The 6,585-nt window shown below is 43.3% G+C and overlaps 1 protein-coding gene across 7 annotated transcripts in view; it reads left to right on the top strand.

The window, feature by feature from the left end:
• Window positions 1-316: 316 nt before the first annotated feature.
• Window positions 317-6,585, top strand: part of LOC112247706 (transcriptional repressor p66 alpha) — a 61,190-nt gene continuing 54,921 nt past the window's right edge. For 6 of the 7 annotated variants that reach the window (XM_042307857.1, XM_042307850.1, XM_042307851.1 and 3 more), the window contains exon 1: window positions 317-489. The gene's annotated coding sequence lies outside the window, so the exon portion shown is untranslated. The remainder of the gene's footprint in view (window positions 490-6,585) is intronic. The other variant, XM_042307852.1, reaches the window with a different exon arrangement.

The following is a 6,585-nucleotide window of genomic DNA, read 5'->3' as shown; positions in this document are numbered from 1 at the left end:
TATTATCTTCTGACCTGTTATGAAGAGAGAAGGGGATATGGCATCCATCACTGTGCATGTGAATAGGGCTACTCAGACCCATGCCTATGGCAACTGATCTGGGATCAGTTCTACATATTAAAGTTCTCAATATGGCCATTGTTGGCTGAAAAGCAAGTCGGATCCTGTTACAGGTATTGAAGGCAAGAAGCAACCACAAGACCTAGGGACCCTGGCATGGTGGTGCTGCTTTGCCCCTTGATGGTCAGTGGTTAAGATGTACACTTGGTCCCCCGGGCGTGTTGAAGGGCGCATGCCCACTGCGGTGACGCCGCAGCTCCATGTGTGTTGAGAAGCGCACTATTTGGCAACAGAGGCGGTAGCGGGGAGGGCAGAAAAGATACAGGGTATACCCTGAATTTAAAAAAAATACATCGAATAATTGCAGCAATTGTCACCCTAAATACCTTGGACGAAGCGCAGTCGACGGATCGCTGTCGAATCGACCGAGTAAGTTGATTGAGGTGTTCCGAAGTTTTTTGGGGGGAAGTGGATTGAGGGAAGCCTTTTATTTGGAGTTATCGAGAGCCAGCTCCTCTTCCTCCACCTATCTGTGACGATAGAGAAACTGATGGGCTGTTGAAAAGTAGCACTTCTCCGCAGAATGAAAGCGTTTACGGTTGGGAACGGGCTTCATACGTTTATAGAAGTTGCATCTCCGGGCTTTATTCTTATGGACACACATAGTTTGACAATATTTCGTATTTTAATTTCACCTCGCCAATCTAATTTTAGAATGGGCTCGATCGAACAGAGACTGTCAATCTGGATTGTCGTGGACTGGGATTATTTTTAGAGCAGCACTTCGTTACTTTGTTATCTTTTTTTGTCAACCCAGGTAGATGGCTTGCCAGTGCGAATATTCATTATCACGAAGTACTTAACACATGTAATACGTTCTACTACTATTTAAATAGAAAGCGACTAGATTTAGCCAGCTTTGGAGTTGGCATTCTCCCCAACGAAGACAAGCTAGCCCTGGCTAACGTCCTAGTAGCTACTTGTTTCTCACGCCTGTTACATTAGGTTAGTCATTTACTAGATTGGCTTGGTCCTGGTACCTGGTTTATTTTCTAATGCAACAACAACAAAAAAACTCGCTACCGTAGCTCAATTTGAGCTTTTCATCTAACTTAAATGCACCAAATTGTGGTTTCGTGAACTGCGTGTTGGTGTTTCACTTTTTTGGAGGCAAATAAATAACTGGACAGGTACTGGTAGCTGGCAAGGTGGACAATACTAATTCCTTGGCATTATTTATGCTCGCTGGCAGCTAGGTTATTTTCACGGTTGCGCGGTTTCTAGACATGTTGTGGTCGAACGGTCAGAATACAGCGTGGGCTGTGTTTCGTTTTTAAAGGGGGGAGTTTGCCTGTTCGGGATTTTGATGGTTAATGTGGGGTAGACGGTGGCGTAATGGTGGACGGTGCCTTGGTTTGAGCCCCTACCCTAGTCGTGCCACTTAACCCTACCGGCTGCCAGTGTTCTACTGTATCAAAATAGTCCTTGGTAATCTTCCTACTTCTGCAACGACCATGGTCTTCCTCCTCTTAAAGCTGAACGCACACACATTTACACAAACTCGCACACACTTTCTCTCCTCCCTAGCGGTATGAGTCGGTTGAAGCAGTGCAAAAGTATCTGAGCCAGTCACTGTATTGTAAGGCATGCACAGATTCAGTGAGTTGTGTTCAGTTGTCAGTGACCGGTTCCTGTACACCTCGGGTGTGTCCAGTTTTCTTTCGGCTGCTCGGGAAAGTGCTTTTTTTAAAAGTGCTTTTTTTGGTTCACTTATGTCAGTTTTGGGCTCACTTTGTTTGGTGAAATATAGGCCAATAATGCAGAGGATTCTTGTAGCCAGAGTGTCAGCTGAGAGTAGCCTCTGGGTATGGGTCCTTAGTAGTTCCTGTTCAGGTCACATAGTCAGGAAATACTCAGGCCCCTAGTTATGTGTAACAAAGTAGTATGCTACAGGCTCCTGTTTTTTAAAAACAATTAGCATATGAAAATGGTTTGCATGATAAGGCTATCTGCCTGCTGTCGTGCTGATTGGTTTATCTTAGGGATTCTAGAGTAATATGAAAGAAAGGTTCTGGAATGGTCAATCATTTGTTCGTCAGAGCAATCGCTTTGGGGGTTCTTTGCAATGTGTTATCACATGGTTGCATTAATAAGCACCCTAATGGAGACAGAGATCTGTATACAATGACAAGATGCTCATGTTTCCGTTCCAGCAATAAGCCCATAGAAACACATTGGGCTTATTTTGGCGAGTCCAATCTATTGCTTTGCCTCTTCTTCTCTGACGGGGGTTTCTTTAATCAGGGGGACCTTATAGGGAAAGGTGGATACCTAGTCAGTTATGCAACTTAAATGTGTAATGCATTTAACCCAACTCCTCTGAATCAGAGAGGTGCAGGGGGCAGCCTTAATTGGCATCCACATCTTCGTTGCCCGGGGAACAGTGGGTCAACTGCCTTGGTCAGGGGCAGAACAATACATTTTTACCTTGTCAGCTCGAGATTCGATCCAGCAACCTTTCGGTTACTGGTCCAACGCTCTAACCACTAGGCTATTCAGTAAGACATTCTGGGCACATTGTAATATGGACTAGGGTGGAGAGTAGCAGAGTAGAGACTTTGTATCACTTGGCAGGCCTAAACAGGCTGCCATTTCAGGCAGTCTTTTCAAAGAGCTCTTACACTGAAAGGGCATCATCAATTTCCCAGTATTATTCCAACCTCATAGTGTGGAAATATATATCAAACACAGGACAATCATGTTTTTGACTGCACTGGGTCTTCAAGTTAGGAGCACAACATATCATTTAATATTTTTTTCAATCAATTTAGATATAGCCTATGGGCATTTTCATGTAAAAGGACCCATGATCACCAAAATGTGAAGTTCATAGGAGCATATCAAAATGGGTGTAAAATGAATGCTAAGAGTATATATTTTTGGGAAATGAAGGCTTAGATACATTTTTCAACCATTTTACATCTTAAAAATAAGTAAAGGCTTTGATTTCTGAAGAAACACATGGAAAAGGGGTCTTAGAAAACATCTACCAGAAAAAGTCTTCAGAAATACATCAAAGCACAATGTTGTTAAAGACCCCTGCCAACTAATATGAACACTTTTTGTATTTCGATTTGGATAACATTTTTGCATTTTGTAAGTTTAAGAAACATTGCCCTTTGCCTTGAAATTCCATTTCCAAAAACCCACTTTTAAGATATTTTCAAATTTCTCTCCCTCATGAGGGAGAATAATGAAAGTTCACAGAAGTATCAAGTTATGTAGACTTATAAATTAGTTATAGTGATTTTACCAATATAAATGTTTTTGAAGTGATTAAAACTCATAATTCTGTTGTTGGGTCACCTGCTACTGTCCTCCCTTCCATACTGTTATGTTCAGTTCATAACTTTTTTCTTTGTCTTTCTGTCATCTGGTGTTAAACCAGTCTGAGTCTGGAGTCGAGTCTGGACTCTCGCTCTCATCAAATCAAAATCAAATCAAATGTATTTATATAGCCCTTCGTACATCAGCTGATATCTCAAAGTGCTGTACAGAAACCCAGCCTAAAACCCCAAACAGCAAGCAATGCAGGTGTAGAAGCATGGTGGCTAGGAAAAACTCCCTAAAAAGGCCAAAACCTAGGAAGAAACCTAGAGAGGAACCAGGCTATGTGGGGTGGCCAATCCTCTTCTGGCTGTGCCGGGTGGAGATTATAACAGAACATGGCCAAGATGTTGAAATGTTCATAAATGACCAGCATGGTCAAATAATAATAATAAGGCAGAACAGTTGAAACTGGAGCAGCAGCACGGCCAGGTGGACTGGGGACAGCAAGGAGTCATCATGTCAGGTAGTCCTGGGGCATGGTCCTAGGGCTCAGGTCCACCGAGAGAGAGAAAGAAAGAGAAGGAGAGAATTAGAGAACGCACACTTAGATTCACACAGGACACCGAATAGGACAGGAGAAGTACTCCAGATATAACAAACTGACCCTAGCCCCCCAACACACAAACTACTGCAGCATAAATACTGGAGGCTGAGACAGGATATATATATATTTATAACTCAGCAAAAAAAGAAACATCCTCTCACTGTCAACTGTGTTTATTTTCAGCAAACTTAACATGTGTAAATATTTGTATGAACATAAGATTCAACAACTGAGACATAAACTGAACAAGTTCCATAGACATGTGACTAACAGAAATGGAATAATGTGTCCCTGAACAAAGGGGGGGTCAAAATCAAAAGTAACAGTCTGTTGTGGCCACCAGCTGCATTAAGTACTGCAGTGCATCTCCTCATGGACTGCACCAGATTTGCCAGTTCTTGCTGTGAGATGTTACTCCACTCTTCCACCAAGCACCCGCAAGTTCCCGGACAATTCTGGGGGGGGAATGGCCCTAGCCCTCACCCTCCGATCCAACAGGTCCCAGACATGCTCAATGGGATTGAGATCCGGGCTCTTCGCTGGCTGTGGCAGAACACTGACATTCCTGTTTTGCAGGAAGTCACGCACAGAACGAGCAGTATGACTGGTGGCATTGTCATGCTGGAGGGTCATGTCAGGATGAGCGAGGAGGATATCTTCCCTGTAACGCACACCATTGAGATTGCCTGCAATGACAACAAGCTCAGTCCGATGATGCTGTGACACACCGCCCCAGACCATGACGGACCCTCCACCTCCAAATCGATCCCGCTCCAGAGTACAGGCCTCGGTGTAACACTCATTCCTTTGACGATAAATGCAAATCCGACCATCACCCCAGGTGAGACAAAACTGTGACTCGTCAGTGAAGAGCACTTTTTGCCAGTCCTGTCTGTCCAGCGACAGTGGGTTTGTGCCCATAGGCGACGTTGTTGCCGGTGATGTCTGGTGAGGACCTGCCTTGCAACAGGCCTACAAGACCTCAGTCCAGCCTCTCTCAGCCTATTGTGGACAGTCTGAGCACTGATGGAGGGATTGTGCGTTCCTGCTGTAACTCGTTCAGTTGTTGTTGCCATCCTGTACCTGTCCCGCAGGTGTGATGTTCGGATGTACCGATCCTGTGCAGGTGTTGTTACACGGTGTCTGACCCTGCAAGGACGATCAGCTGTCCGTCCTGTCTCCCTGTAGTGCTGTCTTAGGCGTCTCACAGTACAGACATTGCAATTTATTGCCCTGGCCACATCTGCAGTCCTCATGCCTCCTTGCAGCATGCCTAAAGCGCGTTCGCCCAGATGAACAGGGACCCTGGGCATCTTTCTAATGGTGTTTTTCAGAGTCAGTAGAAAGGCCTCTTGAGTGTCCTAAGTTTTCATAACTGTGACCTTAATTGCCTACCGTCTGTAAGTTGTTAGTGCCTTAATAACCGTTCCACAGGTGCGTGTACATTAATTGTGAAAGGGTCATTGAACAAGCATGGGAAACAGTGTTTAAACCCTTTACAATGAAGAACTGTGAAGTTATTTAGATTTTTATGAATTATCTTTGAAATGATCTTTGTCCTGATGATAAAGGGATGTTTCTTTTTATGCTGAGTTTATATACACAGTACAAGTCAAAAGTTTGGACACATCTACTCATTTCAGGGTTTTTCTTTCATTTTTACTATTTTCTACATTGTAGAATAATAGTGAAGACATCAAAACTATGACATAACACATATGGAATCATGTAGTTGGCAAAAAAGTGTTAAACAAAATAAATAATTTGATATTCTTCAAAGTAGCCACCCTTTGTCTTGACAGCTTTGCACACTCTTGGCATTCTTTCATGAGGAAGTCACCTGGAATGCATTTAAATTATGTCTTGTTAAGTTCATTTGTGGAATTTCATTCTTTCCTTAATGCGTTTGAGCCAATCAGTTGTGTTGTAGGGGTGGTATACAGAACATAGCCCAATTTGGTCCATATTATGGCAAGAATAGCTCAAATAAGCAAAGGGAAACGACATTCCATCATTACTTTAAGACATGAATGTCAGTCAATCAAGAACATTTCAAGAACTTTGAAAGTTTCTTCAAGTGCAGTTGCAAAAACCATCCAGCGCTATGATGAAACTGGCTCTCATGAGGACTGCCACAGGAAAGGAAGACCCAGAGTTACCTCTGCTTCAGAGGATAAGTTCATTAGAGTTACCAGCCTCAGAAATTGCAGCCTAAATAAATGCTTCCCAGAGTTCAAGTTACAGACAAATCTCAACATCAACTGTTCAGAAGAGACTGTGGAATCAGGCCTTCATGGTTGAATTGCTGCAAAGAACCACTACTAAAGAACACCAATAATAAGAAGAGACTTACTTGGGCCAAGAAACATGAGCAATGAAGATTAGACCGGAGGAAATCTGTCCTTTGGTCTGATGAGTCCAAATTTGAGATTTTTGGTTCCAAGTGCCGTGTCTTTGTGAGACGCAGAGTAGGTGAACGGATGATCTCCGCATGTGTGGTTCCCACCTTGAAGCATGAAGGAGGAGGTGTGGGGGTGCTTTGCTGGTGACACTGTTTGTGATTTATTTAGAATTCAAGGCACACTTAACCA

This window comes from Oncorhynchus tshawytscha, linkage group LG28 (genome assembly GCF_018296145.1).
Source record: "Oncorhynchus tshawytscha isolate Ot180627B linkage group LG28, Otsh_v2.0, whole genome shotgun sequence".
Taxonomy (NCBI): domain Eukaryota; kingdom Metazoa; phylum Chordata; class Actinopteri; order Salmoniformes; family Salmonidae; genus Oncorhynchus; species Oncorhynchus tshawytscha.
Note: the sequence above shows the minus strand (reverse complement) of the source record. Positions and strands in the feature narration are given on the sequence as shown.